The 17,218-nt window shown below is 38.0% G+C and overlaps 1 protein-coding gene across 4 annotated transcripts in view; it reads right to left on the bottom strand.

Annotated features, from left to right (window-relative positions):
* Positions 1-17,218, bottom strand: part of ASB15 (ankyrin repeat and SOCS box containing 15) — a 58,480-nt gene that overhangs the window by 39,662 nt on the left and 1,600 nt on the right. For 3 of the 4 annotated variants that reach the window (XM_042923351.1, XM_042923357.1, XM_042923361.1), the window contains exons 2-3: positions 15,872-15,950; positions 5,129-5,229 (exon numbers count right to left, since the gene is read on the bottom strand). The gene's annotated coding sequence lies outside the window, so the exon portion shown is untranslated. Of the gene's footprint in view, positions 1-5,128; positions 5,230-15,871; positions 15,951-17,063; positions 17,083-17,218 lie in introns of those variants that run through there. The other variant, XM_042923353.1, reaches the window with a different exon arrangement.

The following is a 17,218-nucleotide window of genomic DNA, read 5'->3' as shown; positions in this document are numbered from 1 at the left end:
TTGGTCATAGAATGCACTGAGGAGCCAGCAGTAAATGAGCTGGAGATTTTTGGCAGGAGTCAGACTATGGAGAACACTAGGTAAATTATGTTGTGTTTTTTTTTAATTAAAAAAACTTTTTAAAAGTTTATTTATTTTGAGACACAGAGAGAGCCCCAAGCAGGCTCCGTGCTGTCAGATCTCATGAACTGTGAGATCATGAATGGAGCTGAAATCCAGATCCAGCTGCTTAACCAGCTGAGCCACCCTGGCTCCCCGGTAATTTATGGTTTTATTTTATTTCTTCCTCTAGGGCAGTGGAGTTAACAAAGGACTTACTCCCTGCCTTTAACTGGGGTGTGTGGTATTATTCACCAGAATCTCCAAAGCTGTGTGTATAGACTGAACGTTTGAACATGGCCTCCTTTGGATACTGTAATACAGCCCACCTTTCATCTCACATATCCTCCCTTCTGAAAAGCCATGCCTTCAAATGCTGTGGAATGAGTTTGTCCAAGTGTCCCAAGTCTGAGAACCATTGCGAGAGTCAAGAAGCAGCCACGGGAGCATTTTAGGCAGCAAAAAGTCACGATCTGATTCAATGATTTCTCTTCCCTCTTCTCGTTTTGCAGATATTTTACCATTAAAACTGAGATGTAGATTTTGTTCCAAATTTAGTAGGAGGTGTGCTGTTCACGAATGGGTGTGGAGGAACAGCAGTGCCCTGTCCCCTTAAGTAGCAGGTTATCCTCATAATGTGATATAAACACTTCAACTGAAGGACTTCTCAGAAACCTATGTGTTGGGTAGTGAAGTTCACAAATTCCTTAGAATGAGAAAAATGAAAATAAGAGGAAGATAGAAATAACGAAAATACAGCCTTGGGACTCAAGTTGGGCAGAATCCTCCTCCCCTGGCTTGCAGCTCACATGTCTGGAGAATAACTTTTTATAACCACACAGTTGGATGATCAAGTCCTGCCTCTGCTCTCACTATCACAAGCAGGGGTGGTCAAACGGTAAAGTGAGGCTGTTATGTGGTAAATTACTTATTGATGCCATTCTGGTTGTGAATTCAAAGAGTCAGGAAGTTCATAGCTGCTCACAGCTCTCCTGAACCTTTCTACCATTTAGGGAGAGTCATTTCCTTGGAGCAGTGTTTAAGTACATTGTGGAACACGGATGCTCTGAGACAGAAGTAACACCTCCTCCTCCACCAAGAGCTGAAGGAAGCCTGTGGGGGACAAACACCACCTGGCTATCGATTGAGTTACTGGTAAATAAAGGCCATCTCTAAACGGAGATCAGTTCTACCAAAACAAGCGGAAGCTGAGCCTGCATTGAAAGACAGCACCATCTAGTGGGAGGAGAGTCACACAGGAATGGAGGCCTATTGCTACGCTTTCCAATTCTGTATTTTGAACGCTTTCCTAAGACTTAGAGGTGGATTGTGAATACAGCAGTCTCTTTTCATAACCGGCTTAACCAGGTAGTCTCCAACGGAGCCTCAACACTGTGTTTTGCAGTGGTTTGCCGCCTAATAATTATAATGATGTCCCATGTTTACTGAAATCTTGGTATAGCAAAGCATTATGCTAAGTCCTTTCTCCAGGATTTCTGTGTACAGTTGTGCAGGTTGCACCTTGCAGAGGGCTGCTTGTATGAAGGCAGCAAGGGACTGAAAATGTCTTCATCTCCACTCATTGATCTGAGTGCCCTGGCAAAAGGTTGTGGAGAGGTCTGGAGAGAGGGTTAAAATTTTCCAAATTGCACAAAGGTGCTGTATAATGCAATCCTGGTTAATGTATGTGCATTAATTCACATTTAATCCTCACATCATTCCTGCAAAGTAGGTGTTATGTTATCATGGTCCTTTCTCAAGGAGGAAGTAAGCCTTAGGAAGGGTGAAATAGATTGCCCAAGTTTGCACAACAAGTAAGGGGCAGAGCTAGGATTTTAACCCAGACAGACTTGCCCCTAGGCTGGAAGACCTCACAAAAGTGCGTGCGTGTGTGTGTGTGTGTGTGTGTGTGTGTGTGTGTGTGTGTCGCGCGCTCATGCGTGTATGCGCAGGTCCTTACAGGTCGGATCGCTGTCTCTATTCCCATCCTGAAGCAAGAAATGTAGAGCAGTGTCTTCTCACTACAGACTAGCTCCTGAACAGAGGCAAGCTCAGAGCTGCCCAGTGCCTGGCAAGTTTTCCTGAATGATTGCTGTGCTCCATGATTCAAGCAACTGAACGAGCAGCTAAACAAAAAACGCATCGAGCGCTGTGTTAAGAGAACCCAGGGTTGCCACGCAGCTCAAGACTTCACCTGCTACCTTAGCTTAACTTGTGTGCTCTCTGAAAGGGCTACGCACATTCTTCCCTCTGTGTCTTAGTCACCCTGTCGCCTATTTCAAGTGCCCTTTGTTGCATTCCCATCTTTGCGTGTATAACTTTTGCCCCTTTAAATCTCGGCTTTAATCTTCCTTCTCTGCCTCTATGAAGCTTTATTTAAGCCTGTCAGAGTCCATCTCATTTTCTTCCTTATTTTCCAGTTATATATATTTTTTTGTTTGCTTGTACTATAATTCTATATGTACGTTTCTTACATCAGGTTTTTATCTGTAACCTCTGAGGACACAGGGTGTAACACGTAGGATTTGCTCATAGCAAGTGTGCAACAAATGGGAATTGAATTAAAAGCCCCGGGGGGCCTAGAGAACATCAAATCTTCAGCTTCACCATACTGTTCTCACTTAAACTAAATGTCTAAATAGGCATTTCCTGACACAGGGAACGACAAGCTGGGAGTCTTAAGGCAAATCCACAATGCATTCTACAACGTAATAGATTGTTTTTCCTCAAGACCTAGTGAATAATTAAATTAGTGTGATTTGCCATAATTAACTCAGCTCCCAGGAGCTGAACAAGTTGTAACTTTGCAAATCCCTTGGTAGAGGCAGGTGACAAACTAGTTCAGAGTTAATTTTTAACTTTCACTTTGGCTATGATTATCTATTAGGCCCTCAGGCTAAAGTTAAACAAAAAGTAAGTAGAAGCAAAGAAGTAGAAAAGCCATTTGGAATATTTCTGAGAATATTTATAGAGAATTTATTTTGCATGAAAGTGCATTGGCAATAACAAAACACTTCAGATTATATAGCTATTATAATCTCTGCAGTGAGTCTATAGCAATGTAGAAATTTAACAATACCCTTTTAAAAAATAAAGATACTTCTTCTTTAATTCTAACTAACAAGATTTTTTTATCTAAGATTTTTTTCCCAATTAAGCTTTGAAATTATTAAGGAAAACATGTTACAATGGAACCAATGTATTCAAATATAATTGGCAAAATAAATATGACCCACATTTTTGTATATTGGATGACACTATTAATACTGTTTCTTGTTTCTTACCTTTGCATGTAAAATATCTTGTATGTAAATTGTGTTATCACAGATTTGTATTTTTAAAAAAAATTTTTTTTAACGTTTATTTATTTTTGAGACAGAGAGAGACAGAGCATGAACAGAGGAGGGGCAGAGAGAGAGGGAGACACAGACTCTGAAACAGGCTCCAGGCTCTGAGCTATCAGCACAGAGCCCGACGCGGGGCTTGAACCCACGGACTGTGAGATCATGACCTGAGCCGAAGTCGGACACTTAACTGACCAAGCCACCCAGGCGCCCCACAGATTTGTATTAAGAAAAACAAAACTGGATAGGAAATAGGAGAAATAAGACTTCATAAAGTTTACTGATGGCAATGGCCCAGTTGCCTGAATATCTACAAGAGGGAGGTTGGACCATAGGATGGAAAGAAAATTCTAACGATGCACACACAGGCTTCACTGAGAAAGGGAAGGGTGAGGCATTGAATGAAACTTCTGTAGTTCATAGCAAACTCTCTTGAGCTCTAATATTAAAAGGGCTTATACCAAAGATGGCCAAGGTCCCTATGAGGCAGATAAATATAAAGACTGGTGATAATTATGTCAGGAAAACTAAAACCTCAAATTAACTGAACTTACGTGCAGGAATGAATGACTGAATGAATGAATGAGAACTAAAAATATAGAGATAACTTTTTGTTGTTGTTTAATGTTTATTTTTGAGAGAGAGACAGAGTGTGAGTGGGGGAGGAGCAGAGAGAGAGGGAGACACAGAATCCAAAACAGGCTCCAGGCTCTGAGCTGTCAGCACAGAGCCCGATGCGATGCGGGGCTCAAACTCACGAGTTGTGAGATCATGACCTGAGCCGAAGTCAGACACTGAACAGACTGAGCCACCCGGGCGCCTTACCAAAGAAAATCTTAATAAAAGCTTGATGTGTTTAACTGTATTGTTCAAGAAGTTCCATGTGTTTATTAACATTGAGTTAATTTCTATGAGCATCAGATTTGGGGGTTTTCAAAAGCTGGGAAGAAGAACATTATTGCAGAAAGAATTATAGGTGACTTACAATGATAAATAGAATATGATAAAATTGCATGAATTAAAATGGATCTGAATAAAAAAGTGGAGCTAAAATAAAAGTGTATATCATTGTGATGGGTCTGCCTGTATTAAATGAACAAAATATTGGGCCTTAAGTTTTCTACAAGCTGTTAAGGGAAACCAGGTCATTTCTGGAATTATTTGATGTAAAACATAGTGCTTGGTTCTAGAAGGGTGACAGTGCTTCTCAGTATCAAAATAATAGTGAAACACATCTCCGGAAATAACATAGAACACAAATGTTCATGCTTTTATCAAAATATAAAATTATCTCAAAATGCTAGATAAATGGGGAAAATCCAACGATGGAATTTAATAAGGATATATTAAAGCCATACATTGAAGTTCAAAATATTAGTCACAGAGGTCTGAACATGACTATTTTATCAATGTTTTCCTAGCAGGAAACTAACAGGAACTGTTAAAAAATTGGTAACCAAGAAAATTACATAATATCACAAATATAAAGTCAACCAGCGAATAAAAAAAATATAAGCCTTTCTAAATATATGAAGACCACATAAAAAAATAAAGCTTACTGTATAGGAAAAGATATTTTTAAAAACTACAAAAATCAGAGCAAATATATGTGTTGTATCATTACATGTAAATGAGCCTAACTTGTTGGTTAAGGAAAAGGATCAATTTCACACATTCATTCTTACCTTTATCTCCATCCACATTTTTCTCCCATTTGTGTCATGAAAGAGCCCAAGGGAGGTGGGAGTTAATGGAGTAGGATGCGAATCCAATAAAGTCTTCAAGACTGAAATATAAAAATATAAAAATATAAAATAAAATAAAATAAAATAAAATAAAATAAAATAAAATAAAATAGTACCGTGAAGGATGATGAAACTGGAAACACTTGAACATGGTACAAACTGCCCGTTACTGGATAAGACATGACTCCATTCTTCAAGAAAAAATATTATTTGCTACAAGATCTTTTGAACAAAATACAGCAGGTTAAGGAATTAACTGCCTAGCTTTAAGAATGAATTGCTAGTGGGGCGCCTGGGTGGCTCAGTCAGTTAAGCGTCCAACTTTGGCTCAGGTCATGATCTCACAGTTTGTGGGTTTCAGCCCTACATCAGGCTCTGTGCTGACAGCTCAGAGCCTGGAGCCTCCTTCGGATTCTGTGTCTCCCTCTCTCTCTCTCTCTGCCCCTCCCCTGCTCACTGTCTGTCTCTCTCTCAAAAATAAGTAAACATTAAAAAAAAATTTTTTTAAAAGAATGAACTTCTAGAGTAAATAAAGATCACTAAAAAAACAAATAAAAATTAAATAGTGCAGCCTCAGGCCATTTAGGTTCAAAGATGAAAATATCTATGTGAAGAACAGAGAATAGCTTATGCATAACCTCCTGAACACATCTTCAGAGCGCTGTTGAATGTTTTCCTTCAGTGATCTTTAAGTCTGAAATATTGAAGCTAAAACCAGAATATTGATGGTAAAAAAGAAAGAGAACATTTTATGATTTTCAAATCCAAGCTTCTTCCATCACTTATAATTTCTGATGACTCCCTCAGTGCTTTCACAATCTATCAATTGATTCATGTGTACTTGTTAGGTATGCCTACTTTTTATGACTAGCTCTGTAGAAATTGCTGTGGGAAAATACAAGAAGTAAAAATCATGTTTTCTGCTCTCAAAATTAGCAAAAAGGAAGCAGAAACAAAACTGTTTCTAAATTTAGTGGTGTACTGGTAAGAGTAAGTTTTAGTTTGCTCATTTTTTTTGAAGTATAATTGACAAAATTGGATATATTTAAAGAGTACAATGTGATGATTTGGTATATTTACATATTGTGAAATGATTACTGCAGTCAAGTTAATTAATACACCTATTGCCCATCACCTTACATAGTTACCTTTATTTATTTTTGGTGAGAAGGCCCTATACAAAGGGCAAATAAACACATGGAAAGATGTTCAACATCAATAAGCCATTGGGGAAATGGAAATTATAGGCACCATGAGACATCACCATACACCAGTCAGAATAACTAAAATTAGAAACAAAAAATAGTGACAACACTAAATGCTGGCAAGGATGTGGAACACTGGATCATTCCTGCATTGCTGGTACAAACGTAAAATGATACAGCCACTCTGGAAAACAGTTTGATAGTTTCTTAAAAACTTACACGTGAAATTACAATAGACCCAGCAATTGCACTCCTGGGTGGTTATACCAGAGAAATGAAAACTTATGTTAACTCAAAAATCTGACCATAACTGTTCACAGCAGCTTTGTAATAGCCCCAAAGTGAAAACAACAGGTGAGTGGTTAAACAAAGTGGACATTCATACCATGGAACATTACTCAACAATAAAAAGGAATGAACTGTTGATACATCTAACAGTCTGGTTGCAACTCCAGAGAATTATCCTGAGTGAAAACAGTGAATCCCAAATGGTTACATACTGTATGATTTAATTTATAGAACATTCTTGAGATGGAGAACAGGCTGGTATTGCCAGAGATGAAGGGGAGTGAATGAGAGGGAAGTGGAGTAGCTATAAAATGGCAACATGAGGGGTGCCTGGGTGGCTCAGCTGGTTAAAAGCCCCACTCTTGATCTCGGCTCAGGTCATGATCTCACAGTTTATGAGTTTGAATCCCGAGTTGGGGTCTATGCTGACAGTGTGGAGCCTGCTTGGAACTCTCTGTCCCTTTCTCTTTGCCCCTACCCCACTTGTGTTCTGTCTCTCTCTCTCTCTCTCTCTCTCTCTCTCAAAATAAATACACTTAAAAAAAATGGCGACATGAGAGATCCTTATGGTAAGGAAATATTCAGTACCCTGACTACATAAACGTCAATATCCTGACCAAAATCAAAAACAACTTAATTCTAAATAACAGTCAAAACTGCCAAAGCTTTCTGTGTGCAGGTGTGATAAACTACTCCCAGTCTCATCTGACTCCCACTAAGCACAGCACATATTCATCTGCTGTGTAGTTGGAGGCTTTTGAATATTCTTGTTTTAATAGGATTTTTTTAATGTTTATTTATTTTGAGAAAGAGAGTGTGCACTGGGGAAGACAGAGGCGGGGGCAGGGGGTGGGGGGGGGGCGGTGACAGAGAATCCCCAGCAGGCTCTACAACCTCAGCACAGAGCTCCACATGGGGCCTGATCTCATGAACTGTGAGATTATGACTTGAGCCAAAATCAGGAATTGAATGCTCAACTGACTAAGCCTCCCAGGCGTCCCATTAATAGGACATTTTAAAGATTTTTATTTACTACTTAAAAATATAAATCAAAGCAAATACCATTTCAACTTGTATTGAACTGAGTGCCCTGGAATGCAGTCTTGAACAGCCAGGGGTTCGTGAACGACCTGTCAGGAAATGACGACCTAATTCAACCATTGTGAGCTTCACAGATGGAGATATTGGCCAAGATCCAGAGAAGCTGAAGCACCTGCCTGAACTTCCCATAAAGCTGGGAAATGGCAAAGAATATTCTTGCCTAGAGTCCTTTTCAGTTCATAATGATTTGGAAGAAAAGACCACAGGGGAGAGATATACCCATGAGAAAAAGGAATATACAAATGCTAGTGTGTATGGGAAATGGGGAGGGCTAAAAATGTAAAGATATTTAAACCCAGTTGACTCTTCCAAATTAAGAATAGGGAGGGAGAAATTACTCGGTATCTCCCTTGCATTGTGTCTCTTGCAGAACTAATATCTGCTCAGACCTTAATCTGTCAAGGTGGGTGGGATCAAGCCTTGGAGTAGAGGTGAGCATGTGTACCTGCTGGAGTTAAGTGAGGACATAGGAGGTCAGTTTCTTACTATATTCAGCTTCCCTTGCTCATGCCTAGAATCTCCCAGAAATAAAGGCCAGTCCAGAAGGCATTACATGATCGCTGACTAGTGCAGTATGCCAACGGTAGCCCCTATAGCTCTCTTGGAAGGCACCGTCTGAGATTTGTGAGCGTGGTGAGGTGGTCTGAAGAAAAGCACTACTGCCACGACAATGGCAATAGTTACCAGTTTTCTGTATTGTTGACAAGGATTTAATCCTATCTCCTCAGAATGCAGTTTTTCTTAGACAAAAACATAATAACAGCAATCATTGTTTGCTTCTAATTTCGAATTGTCCAAGTTACCCACAGTAAGACATTTCCATCACACTCCTATTCTCTTCTGCATCCTCTTTCTTGTAATTAAACAGAGAAATCAATTATATTTAATGTGCTTGCCTATCAGTTTTTTTGAGAGTCTCCCCACCATGTCCTCTCCAACCATCACAGCTACACTGTGCTTTTAGGTTATGGATGTGAATTCCATTTAGCTTCCCTTTTCCACCTTGTTCACTGGCCCTGAGTTACTGTGGGTGTGCTGGTTCCATTTCTTGTTCATCTGGATTTTTAGTAATACACTTGATCTTAGCCAAAAGGCCGAGAAGCGATGGATTTTTAGTAATAGTATCCACCTTTCTTCAACCTGTTCCCTTAACCTGCTACCTTCGTTCCCCTAGGCGCTAACAGCGACATATTGACTATCTTCCTTCCTTCCTTCCTTCCTTCCTTCCTTCCTTCCTTCCTTCCTTCCTTCCTTCCTTCCCTTTACTGCCCCTTAAGTCAATCTCATACATTCTCCAACTATTAAAAATGCATACAATAGCACTCTAATGTCATATAAAGCCATATAATCAAGACTTTCTTATCCTGCTATTTACCGTTTTCAGTAATGACTTTTTAAGTGGCTGATTGGCTCTTTGGGGTCCTAACCATTCCTGGACTAGATTTTTTTTTCTTGCTGTCTGTATCTGAGGTATTTTAGACCAAATTCCTTTATGTTGTACTGCTTATTATGTTTCTTACGAAGTGAAATTTCCAGAAAATCTTTAAGAAAAAAATTTCTGCATTCCCTCAATGGTATAAGGTTGCCAGGACTGCCATTTACATCTGTCTCTTTATCACCACCTGCTGGAGAACTCACTGCATGGCTTATGAAGTCATCTTAACTGGCCTTCTATGGAAAACAAAGAGGCAGTTTGGGATATTTTCTAATACCTCTGACATTACAGAATTACATTGTACTGGAGAGAGGCAAGTTGCTTGAATGAATGAGAAGATCCCTGAGACTATTTTTCACTACATTTTATATTACATATTATAAATTGCATAATATTATATATTGCAAATAATGGAGTTCTTGGGAATTAAAGCTAAGTGGACCATGAAGTTTTGATTAAAAGTGTCCGCCATTATTTACTCAGCTTTTCAAACCATATGGATTCACATGCAGGACCCTAACAGAATATTTAAAGCAAGTTTTGAAATTTGTAAACTAAAAGACATTTCTAAAAATTCCACTATGATATCTTTATAATAACTTCTATAGTCTTAATCAGAATTTTTGGAGGCCCCTCCCAATTCTGTGTCATTACTTTAGTTGTTCATGTCCATTTCCCTCCTGTCAGTCCCTTCTGTAAGCATCTCTTTACATTTATTCTTTCATTACGCTCTTTTATTTATTTATTTTTAAAGTTTATTTATTTTGAGAGAGAGAGAGAGAGCATGCACACATGTGAGCAGGGGAGGGGCAGAGAGTGGGAGAGAGAGAGTCCCAAGTAGACTCCACACTGTCAGTGCAGAGCCTGATGCACAGCTTGATCTCACAAATTGTGAGATCATGACCTGAGCCAAAATCAAGAGTCAGAAGCTTAACGAATTGAGCCACCCAGGTGCCCCTATTTTTAGTTTTTTGAAGAATCTCCATACTATTCTCCAGAGTGGCTGCACCAGTTTGCATTCCCACTGGCAGTGCAAGAGGGTTCACTTACTCTGCATCCTTGCCAACCCCTGTTGTTTCTTGTGTTGTTAATTTTAGCCATCCTGAGAGGTGTGAGGTAGCATCTCATCATGGTTTTGATTTGTATTTCCCTGATGATGAGTGATGTTGAGCATCCTTTCATATGTCTGTTAGCCAAATGGGTGTCATCTTTGGAAATGTGTCTATTCACCCCTTCTGCCCATTTCTTAACTGGGTTATTTGTTTTTTGGGCATTGAGTTTGATAAATCTTTATAGATTTTGGACATTAACCCTTTATCAGATATGTCATTTGCAAATATCTTTTTCCATAGGCTGCCTTTTTGTTTCATTGATTGTTTCCTTTGCTGAGCAGAAGCTTTTTATCTTGATGAGGTCCCTATAGTTTATTTTTGCTTTTGTTTCCCTTGCCTCCAGCGATGTGTCTAGTAAGAAGTTGCTCTGGCTGAGGTCAAAGACGTTGCTGCCTGTGTTCTGCTCTAGGACTTTGATGGTTTCCTGTCTCACATTTAGGTCTTTCATCCATTTTGAATTTACTTTAGAGTATGGTGAAAGAAGGTGGTCCAGTTTCATTCTTCTGCATGCTGTTGTCTAGTTTTCCCAACACCATTTGTTGAAGAGACTTTTTCTTTTGGACGTTCTTTCCTGCTTTGTTGAAGATTAGTTGACCATATAGGTGCATGTCCATTTCTGGGTTTTCTATTCTGTTCCATTGATCCATGTGTCTGTTCTTGTGCCAGTGCCATACTGTCTTGATGACTACAGCTTTGTAACATAGCTTGAAATCTGGAATCATGATGCCTCCAGTTTTGTTTTCTTTTTCAAGGTTGCTTTGGCTATTTGGGGTCTTTTGTGGTTCCATACAAATTTTAGGATTCTTTGTTCTAGCTCTGAAAAATGCTGATGGTATTTGGGTAGGGATTGCATTAAATGTGTACATTGCTTTAGGTAGTGGAGACATTTTAACAATGCTTGTTCTTCCAATCCTTGAGCATGGAATGATTTTCCATTTCTTTGTGTCCTCTTCAGTTTCTTTCATTAAGTGCTCTATAGTTTTCAGATTACAGATACTTGGCCTCTTTAGTTAGGTTTATTTCTAGGTATCTAGGAATAAATTGTATTTGCAATTGCAAATGGGATCAATTCCTTGATTTTTTTTTTTCTGCTGCTTCTTTGTTGGTGTATAAAAATGCAACCAATTTCTATACATTGATTTTACATCCTGCAACTTTGCTGAATTCATGTATCAGTTCTGGCTTTTTGTGTGTGTGTGTGTGTGAAGTCTTTCAGGTTTCCAACATAGAATATTATGCCATCTGCAAATAGAGAAAATTTTACTTCTTCCTGGCCAATTTGTATGCCCTTTATTTCTTTTTGTTGTCTGATTGCTGAGGCTAAGACTTCCAGTACTATGTTAAATAGTAATGGTGACAGTGGACTTCCTTGTCTTGTTCCTGACTGTAGGGAAAAAGTCCCTCAGTTTTTCCTCATTTGGGATGATATTAGCTGTGGATCTTTCATATATGGCCTTTATGAAGTTGAAGTATGTTCCATCTATCCCTATTTTGTGGAGAGTTTTTATAAAAAATAGATGCTATATTTTGTCAAATGCTTTTATGCATCTATTGACAGGATCATATGGTTCTTGTCCTTTTAAAAAATTTTTCATTTAATTTATTTCTTTAATTTACATCCAAATTAGTTAGCATATAGTGCAACAATGATTTCAGGAGTAGATTCCTTAATGCCCCTTACCCATTTAGGCCACAACCCCTCCAGTAACCCTCTGTTTGTTCTCCATATTCAAGAATCTCTTATGTTTTATCCCTATCCCTGTTTTTATATTATTTTTGCTTCTCTTCCCTTATATTCATCTGTTTTGTATCTTAAAGTCCTCATATGAGTGAAGTCATATGATATTTGTCTTTCTCTGACTGACTCATTTTGCTTAGCATAATACCCTCTAGTTCCATCCACGTAGCTGCAAATGGCAAGATTTCATTATTTTTTACTGCTGAGTAATACTCCATTGTGTATGTGTGTGTGTGTGTGTGTATATATATATATATATACACACACACACACACACGTATCTAGATCTGTAGATATAGATATAGATATAGATATAGATATAGATATAGATACCACATCTTCTTTATCCATTTATCCATCAATGGACATTTGGGCTGTTTCCATAATTTGGCTATTGTTGATAGTGCTGCTATAAACATTGGTGTGCATGTGCCCCTTTGAAACAGCATACCTGTATCCCTTGGATAAATACCTAGTAATGTAATTGCTGGGCCGTAGGGTAATTGTATTTTTAAATTTTTGAGGAAACTTCATACTTTTTTCCAGAGTGGCTGTACCAGTTTGCATTTCCACCAGCAGTACAAAAGAGATCCTCTTTCTCTGCATCCTCACCGACATCTGTTGTTGCTTGAGTTGTTAATGTTAGCCATTCTGAAAGGTGTGAGGTGGTATCTCATTGTGGTTTTGACTTGTATTTCCCAGATGATGAGTTATGTTGAGCAGCTTTTCATGTGTCGGTTGGCCATCTGGATGTCTTCTTTGGAGAAGTGTCTATTCATGTCTTTTGCCCACTTCCTCACTGGATTATTTGGGTTTTGTTGGGTGTTGAGTTTGATAAGTCCTTTATAGATTTTGGATACTAACCCTTTATCTGATATGTCATTTGCAAATATCTTCTCCCATTCTGTTGGTTGCCTTTTAGTTTTGCTGATTGTCTCCTTCACTGTGCAGAAGCTTTTTATTTTGATGAGGTCCCAGTAGTTCATTTTTGCTTTTGTTTCCCTTACTTCTGGAGACGTGTTGAGTAAGAAGTTGCTGCGGCCAAGGTCAAAGAAGTTTTTGTCTGCTTTCTCGTTAAGGATTTTCTTTCTTCCTGTCTTACATTTAGGTCTTTCATCCATTTTGAATTTATTTTTGTGTATGGTGTAAGAAAGTGGTCCAGGTTCATACATCTGCATGTCGCTATCCAGTTTTCCTAGCTGAAGAGACTGTCTTCATTCCATTGAATAGTCTTTCCTGTTTTGTCAAAGATTAGTTGGCCATACATTTGTGGGTCCATTTCTGGGTTCTCTATTCTGTTCCATTGATCTGAGTGTCTGTTTTTGTGCCAGTACCATACTGTCTTGATGATTACAGCTTTGTAATACAGCTTGAAGTCTGGGTTCTTACCCTTTCTCTTATTAATGTGGTATATCACGTGGATTGATTTGTAATACTGAGCCAGCCCTGTAGCCCAGGAATAAGTCCTACTTGATCATGATGAATAATTATTTCAGTGTACTGTTGAATTCAATTTGTCAGGATCTTGTTGAGAATTTTTGCATCCATATTCATCAGGGATATTGGCCTGTAATTCTCCTTTTTAGTGGGGTCTTTGTCTGGTTTTGAAATCAAGGTAATGTTGGCATTATTGAATGAATTTGGAAGTTTTCCTTCCATTTCTATTTTTAGAACACTTTGAGAAGAATAGGTAGTAACTCTTCTATAAATGCCTGATAGAATTCACCTGGCCCACGACTCTTGTTGAGTAGCCTTTTACAAGTGCAAGTCAGACTGGGGCACCTGACTGGCTCTGTCAGTGGAGCATGCAACTCTTGATCTTGAGGTTGCTTGTTTGAGCTCTGTATTTGATGTATAAATTACTTAAAAGTAAAAATCTTTAAAAATGCAAGTCAGACCACACCACCCATATTTAAGCCATTCACATTGCATGATCCTTTCACAAGGGTCCCTGCTACCCTCGTATTAATCCTTCCACCCCAGCCACACACCCATCACAGCATTCTTCTGCTCATACTTTCACCCTTACTATTGTCTCTGCTGAACTCTTTAGCTAGTTTTTGTATGACTGGATCCTCCCTTCATGTCTTAGAATAAATGTCACTGTCACAGAAAAAGTTTCATGCACTCTTAAGTAGATCCCCATCTCTCATAGCACACTGTTCATTTCCTTTGGAAAAATCATCGCATTTGGTAGTTTAATTTATTGACTTATCTACTGTGTGTCCAGCCACCAGAACAAAGCTCCTTGATGATTGAAACCTGTCTTCCTGGTTCACTGACAGATCCTTATTAACTATTGTAGTTTATGACATAAAATAAGCCACAGTATACATTTATTTAATGAATGATTATTTTAGTTGTTCTGTTATTTATCCAGTTTTCAAAAATGATCATATTCTTTATCTCACATTTCCAAAGTCTCAACTCTACCTTAACTATTGTTTTTGCCCTCTTTTATCTTGTTTATTTCACTTGATTTGTGATTTTACATTAATGAGACTAATTAAAAATACAGTATCTACATTTATGATATCTTTTCACCAGTTTCAACTTTTTTATTATACTTAATTTTATTTTATTTCTTAATTCTGTTAAGGCATTCATTTAAAAATAATTGTTGTTTTAGTACCATCTTATTAATGTATTATTATTACCATTTATGTTAATAAATCCTTATTTATTTTAATCTCATAAAATAGTTTCCATCCGCTTAAAAAAATTCCTGACTTTCAGCACTTCTTTCTTGTTTGCTTTTAAATGGAGAGCAGCAGCATTTGGTACACAGAAGTGGTGCCAGAGATGCTCCCTATTGGCAGGGATGAGGTGGCTAGAAATCTTTATTATTCAATTCTTCCATAGGTTCTATTTTTCAAAAAGGATACCTGTTTTTAAACCTCAATATTAAACTTATTCCAAATCTGAGTGGCAGTATTGGATATCCCCATTTTCACACAGTAAGTAACTCATACATGGAAGTTGATTGCCACTAAGATAAAACTTGGTAATGGCTTCTATCTAAGTTATAGCTTGATTTAGAATGAGGTTCTAAAAACCACCATATAGAAAACAAGACACTTTTTAGAAATATCCATAGCATAGATAGAAAAGACTGGAAAAAATCCAAATTCTTCTGAATATGCCTGATATGAACAGAAGCACAAGAGATGGATCATATCCAAACTATTAGAATTTTAATATGTTGATCTGTTCTAAGAATTAATTTGGAAAAAAAATAATTTTCTTTCTTGCCAAGTTTGGAATAGGAAAGAATACTCCCTGAGGGGAGATTATTTTCACCTGTGCTCCCACGTTATGAAAACTAAGAGTAAAACAGGCAAGGTAGTACTTATCCCCTCTAGATTATTAGGAATGAGTCCCTTGTGCCCTGACAATTGAAATGCTTTCTTCCTTTTCATCTGTTTGATTTCATGTTTCCTTCAAGGAACTGGATGGGGAACATAGCTCCAGAGCTCTAGATTCTAGGAAACATTTTCACTACCTAACTTTGGTAAGATCTAGCTACTCACAGAAGAGCCCGTGTCATTAAGAAGCAGTGTAGGAGGTCCTAACTCTTCCAGTTACATATGATGTCTTTGCTACTCACGTTAAGATATTCCCAAATCCCTTTCTGATATCACAGATGCCAAGGTTGATTTCTCTTTGTAGCTAATTCTACTGTCAGCAGCCATAGGACATCACTGCCAAGCCCCCTCCATACGTAGACTTGCACCTCTGCAAAGGGATTGGTTTAGAAAACCTACATGTTTTCCCACCACATAGAAATGGTTAGCTATGCAGTACCTTAGGCAGGATCAGCTAGGTCTGTCTAGCTGTTGTGTCCTCAGCAAACACACTATGGCAGAATCCTGAACTCCCAAAGCTACAACAAATGAAAACACATGCATCTTTTATAATCACATAATTCTACATTCTAGAACATACCCACAATGACGAAAATTCTTCGAATCTGGAGGGATGGGCAATAAAGTTTGTGACCTCATAAATGGAAATTCATCTAGGTTCCAGTGATTATTTCAGCATTAACTGTTTTGAAAAATAAGGTCATTTCTTCCCAATCTTAATATGGTTTCTTGAATCTAATTTAGTGTGCCCAAATATACATGTCACCTTTGTAGGAGTAAATGGATGTCATCAGATGGTTTGTCCCAATTCAGTAGTTTCTTTATATTTTCATATGTGTATACATCCATGCACATGCCTGTGTGAATCTATAAAATGCCATTAATACATGCACAGGTGTTAATATATATATTTCCAATGTCCTGAATTTTAATTGTGAATGATTTAAATACTAGAAACCATAAATTATGATGAAAGTTATGGTAATGCCTAATTCTTGGGCAATCTGAACTGGGAAGATTATACCTCCATGGCTCATGTTTCTAGGGACAGCTATCCTAATAGAAGAGAGGAACAAATGATCAAATCAATTTATTACTCAGTGTTAGTTTATAGGGTTGCTGTAACAAATAACACAAACTGAGTGATTTAAACAGTATTAAAAGTATTAGCTCATCTGTCTGGAGGCTACCAGTGTGAGATCAAAATGTCAGCAGAGTTGGTTTCTTCTAAGGGCTAAGAGAATCTGATCCATGCCTTTCCCCTAACTTCTAGTGATTTTTCTAGCAGTCTTTGTTGTTCCTTGGCTTGTAGAAGTGTCATCCCTATTGCCCTCATCATTGCATGACGTACTCTCTGTGTACATTTCTCTGTGTCTAAATATTTCCTTTTAATAAGGACATCAGTTGTCTTAGACAAGGGCCCACTCTAATGACCTCATATTAACTAATTACATTTGCAATGATCCTATTTTTATATAAGGTCACATTTTGAGATAGTGGGAATTATGACTTCAACATATGAATTTGGGGGGTTATAGTTCGACCCATAACACTCAGTTATAGGTTTTGTATCTCTTCAACTAATTATTGTGAAATTATTCCCCAAAGTGATTATACCAACTCACACCCACCAGCGGTGTTTGAGTATTCTTGTTGTTCCACTTGGTATTGACAACACTTGGTATTGTCAGTCTTTAATTTTTATCCATACGATGGCAGTAAAATTATGGTTAATTTTCATTTTCTTGATTATTAGAGAGGTTGAATCTTTTTCATGTTTATTGAT

Source organism: Panthera leo, chromosome A2 (assembly GCF_018350215.1).
Source record: "Panthera leo isolate Ple1 chromosome A2, P.leo_Ple1_pat1.1, whole genome shotgun sequence".
Taxonomy (NCBI): Eukaryota; Metazoa; Chordata; class Mammalia; order Carnivora; family Felidae; genus Panthera; species Panthera leo.
Note: the sequence above shows the minus strand (reverse complement) of the source record. Positions and strands in the feature narration are given on the sequence as shown.